This window comes from Peromyscus leucopus, chromosome 5 (genome assembly GCF_004664715.2).
Source record: "Peromyscus leucopus breed LL Stock chromosome 5, UCI_PerLeu_2.1, whole genome shotgun sequence".
Lineage (NCBI taxonomy): Eukaryota > Metazoa > Chordata > Mammalia > Rodentia > Cricetidae > Peromyscus > Peromyscus leucopus.
This window is the reverse complement of record NC_051067.1, coordinates 86,389,894-86,394,924: the sequence shown is the minus strand read 5'-3', so window position 1 is coordinate 86,394,924 and position 5,031 is coordinate 86,389,894.

Below are 5,031 nucleotides of genomic sequence, written 5' to 3'. Positions count from 1 at the left end.
GGCAGGCCCTGGGAGAGGAGGCTTCTGGGAAATGTAGTTTTCTGTGGTTGCCCTGGGTCTAGTTCCCCAACCACCACCACCATAGTGTGCTGGATGGGAGAGTATCTGAGTGCAATGGCTGATCAAGCTTCTAGGAATTTTTGTGAGCTAGTTGTCAAACACAGCATCATTAAATGATTTAAAAAAAAAAAAAAACCACCAGTGAAGTGTCTTAGTTATTGCTGTGAAGAGACACCATGACCAAGGCAACTTCAAAATTTTATTAGGACTCAAGGTTCCAAAGAGTTAGAATCCATGATTCATGGCAGGGAGCATGGCAGTGGGCTGGCTGGTTTGGCACTGGAACAGTAGCTGAGTGTTCACATCCTGATCTACAGGCACAGGGCAGGGAATGGGGTAGATAACTGGGAATGGCATGAGCTTTTGAAAGCTCAAGGCACAGCCCCAGTGACACACCTCCTCCAATGAAACCTCACTTTCTCCCATGAAGCCACACCTCCTAATCCTTCTAAATCGTTCCACCGACCGGGGACCACCAAACTTTTAAATACATGAGCCTTTGGGGGTCATTCTCATTCAGACCACCACACAGAGAACTTATATTAAAAACAAAAGCAGTAAATGCCCAAAGTTCATCATTTCCCAGTGATTCGACTGTTTTCTGTGTACTTGTAATTTTGTGCTGACCCATGCCATGTGGGTGCAGTGAGAATACAGCTACTTCCTTCTTCCCTGCTCTGTCCAGGGATGTCCGAGCAAGAGCTTAAAATTCAAGGTGGGTTAGTTACACCAGGGGAATTGGAAAAGGCTACAGACCAAGGATCCTCTTGGGGAGCAAACAGCCCTGCCCCAGGAGGGGTAGCCTTCACCAAGGTGTCTGTAAGTCAGTGTGGGATCTAGGGTGGCAGGCTGCCTGACCGAGTGTGTGCTTTAGGCTAACTTGGGCTTAGAAGCAAGTGCCTTTAACCCTAAAGCCACCCCACCTGCCTTTTCTGAGGGAGGGTCACAGCGAGTTTCTTGTCATCTCCTCCTCAGAAGTCACTTTTGCCAGACAATGACAGAAGCGTCCTGCCTATCAGTCTCTGATGGGTACATTTAGGATGTGCTTGGATTCAATCTGGGTGCTCTGCTGGGCACTGGGAGCTGCTTTTGTGGGGACTCTAGAAAACAAGAGGTCTCAGCCCCACAGCTTCTCCCTGGCCTTGGAGAAGAGTCGTCCCTTCCTATCTACATCAGGAAGCCAGTCAATGGGGCTGTAGCTTGGTTGGCCACATCCCAGTGAGCCTGCCTGGGAAAGCTACAGCCTGGGTTCCCTTGAGGTCCAGGGTGGGAACTTGAAGATAGTTCTGAAACAGAGTCTTGCAATGTAATTGTCTTAGTCACTGATCTATTGCTGTGAGGAGACACCATGACCAAGGCAACTCTTACAAATGAAAACATTTAATCGGGGGCTTGCTTACAGTTTCAGGGCATTAGTCCATTATCATCATGGAGGGAAGCAGGCAGGCATGGTGCTGGAGCAGTAGCTGAGAGCTTTATATTCTGATTCACAGGCAACAGGGAGAGAGAGAGACAGAGACAGAGAGGAGACAGAGACACATAACACTGGGCCTGGCAGGGGCTTTTGAAACTCAAAGCCTGCTCCTAGTGGCACACCTCTCCAACAAGGCCACACCTCCTAACCCTTCCAGCAATTCTTTAACTAGGGACAAAGCATTCAAATATATGAGCCTATGGGGCCCATTCTCATTAAAGTCCCACAGGAGCCAGGCTGGCCTGGACCCTGCCATCCTCCTGCATCCACAGTCTCCTTTAGCGTTGCCCAGTGCCTTTGTGTTGGTTCCACATGCTCTTGCACATTGGGATTACAGGCATGTGCTTTCCTGAATCCAGGAATGGTCCTGGGAGGAGCTGGCACCCCAGAAGGCACCAGTCTGGCTTCAGCCCAGCCTGGGGAGGGGCTTTGAGTGGACAGGTTGCAGTCCCTCTCTGACTGCATTTCCACACCCCAGCACCCTTAGCCAGTCATTCTTTAAGTGGAGGTGGGGGAGGGATGCGGAAACACTAGGAATCAGGGTTGGCAGTTTATTTTGCCACATTCCTAATCCTCTCAGGACAGGGTGGGGGCTCTATAATACCTATTTTAGGTGGGGCAAGGCTTGGGCTCTGAGAGGTGAGGCCCCATGCCCAGTATCACCCAGCTCCAGAGTAACAGAGCCAAGATTCAAATCCGGGCCTGTCAGAGTCTGGAGCAGCTGTTTCCCAGATGACTCCATCATCAGCTCTGAGGCCTGAAAAACACCTGTGACGATAAGGCCCAAAGGCCCCAAGCCTGTCCACTGAAACAGACTGTGGCTCCACAGACTCCATGTTCAAAGCACCGGATCCAGATCCTCCTCCAGAATACAACAGCAGCCTTCTTGCCTCCCTTCCTGTTATTAGCCAGAAGCCAGGAGACAAGGATGTCCTGGGGCTACCAGCATGCCCAGTTGGGCAGGAAGGGGCTGGCAGCCCACAGCCTGGGCATATATAATGGCCTGCTGGGAAAGGGGGCAATGGGTAGTGGGGTGGAGGAGCACAGAAAGCTAGGTAGAGAGAAAGCCCTGGGAAGTGAGGGGTACTCCGAGGGCCAAGGCAGGGCAAGGGTGGGCCTACTCTCCATTGTATTAGTCAGGGGTCTCTAAAGGGACAGAACTGAATATATATGGGATTGTTAGATTGCCTTACAGGAAGGATCCGGTCCACGCAGCCCAACAATGACGGCCTCACACTAGAGAGGCCGAGAATCTGGAAACTGCTAGATGTTTTAGCAGTCCCAGGCTGATGATGAAGGCCTGGAGGTTCCTGGAGAGCTGATGGTCTTCTGTCTACATTGGATTCCCAAAGAAACTGGTTCTAGTATTAACTAAAGAACACCAAAGCAACAGGATAGATGGATTTGCCAGGGACAGTGAGGGCAATCAGGCAAAGAAGCCAACTTTCTTCCTTCTTTGTCCTTTTATCTGGGGCCAGAAAGTGCCACTGACTTAGGGCTCAACTAATCTGATCTGGAAAAATCCCTTACAGGTGGATTTTAGTTGATTGCAGATGCAGTCAAGTTGACAGTAAAGATTAGCCCTGGCCCCACGCCTCTATTATTATTTTCTTTGTTTTTTGAGCCAAAGTCTCACTATATATCCTAAGCTAGCCTTGAACTTAGAATGATGCCCACGGTTGCCCCGAGTGCTGGGGCTGCAGGGTAACCCACCATATCTGGCTTTCTCTATTATTTCTTCTGCTTTTTGCTTCTCATCGAGGCTGGAGAAAGAGGGAATTAAGGAGATATGGGGGGGCGAGGGAGAACCCCCCACCCTTGGGGTCTGATTGAAGGCTCTGACAGCCGAGAGCCAAGCATCCAGCACAGTGAACATTTGCTGTGAAGGCTGCCAACCCACACAGCAGTTCCTCTCTTCACAGAGACTTCAAAGAATGCTAACCTAGCAATGAACTGTGCTCCAGGCCTGCGCATACACGGCCGTTTTCCTTTCCCAGCTAGAGATCAGCAACTTTCTAGGAACCCCATTCACAGTAACAGACACACCTTAACCCCCTTGTACAGCCTGTGACCCACGGTTTTATCTGACCAGATAACAGTCCTATGAGGCATCGATGGAGAAACTGTATAATCCTGTTTATCCAAAAGGAAGAAGAAAAGAAAAGAAGGTTCCTTGCCAACCGGCTGTAACTTGAGAGCTGTTCAAACTACACATGGATCAATGGCCACTGTTAGGGCGCTGAAGCCAGGGACTCTCTTAGGAGCCACACTCAGGGGCTCAGGTGTGTCCTGTTCTTTCTCTGAACGCCTCTTCTAGTTCCCATGCTTAAATCTACATTTAAATCTCTCTGTCTCCCTCTGTCTCTTTCTGTCTCTGTCTCTGTCTCTGTCTCTGTCTCTGTCTCTCTCTCTCTCTCTCTCTCTCTCTCTCTCTCTCTCACACACACACACACACACACACACACACACACACATACACAATGTTTCACACTGGCTCTACAGAAAATCCTTTCTTCCAGAGTCAAGGATAAGGGAGCTCTCCTCAGGCTGCAGGTGGCAGTGCTGGCCTGTGTCTCCTCTGCCGAAGCCACTGGTGGTTGAGGAATGAAAACGGAGCCGCAGAAAGCAGCATGCTTAACCTGAGTCCTGCCTGAGCCCTCCCCTTCTCAGGGAACTCTGTCGGGTTAATGCAAACGCATACATCCATTTGCTCAGCCAACGAGTATTTGTTTATTGAAATCTGTGTGACAATTGTTGGCTCAGGCTGTGTTGAAATGGTGGGCAAGGCTGTCCAGGTCCCTAGTTATAGGCGTACAGACATTGTGGGAAGGATGGCCTTTTCTCCCTTTCCCCCTTGGCCACATGCACGAATGTGGATGGACCAGGAATGCCTCCAGCTCTGGACCTCTACTTCTGCCCCCACAATGACAGCAGATCAGAGTCGGACCACGTGCCTGGCAGTCAAGTGGGGTGGCTGGGGTGTTCCCGGACGCTCACCCCGAGTGGCATTCTCGGAAAGTGTCCCTAGGAGGACTTCAACCCTCAGTAGAGCAGCAATTGGAATTAGGATGAGCTCCGACCGGGGAGCACAGAGAAGAGGGTGGTGTAGACAGAAGATCACCAAAGCCCCCCAAACAAACCTCCAGTCCTCTGCTCCCCTGGCGCGTGGGGAACAGTAGCCTGTGACTGTCCCTGGGTGGGGACGGACAGGCAGCTATAAGGTGGGATTGGAGGGACAGTGACAGGGCAAGATGGGGAAAGGCTGGAGTCTCTCCAAGGGCCTTCACCAAGTCTCCTCTCTTTGGCTCAGGCTCCTAGCGAGACGAGAGGTGGTCCATGCTGAAAGCAGCTGCTTAGCTGTAGAGATCTGTCTCCATAGCAACAGGGGTAAAGATGACACTCTGCTGGGGGCTGAGGGAGTGGTCTCAGGCTAATAGAGACTCTAGTCTCCCACAAATCTGCTTTTGTAGCTTTTTGGACCCATGGACACATCTGAA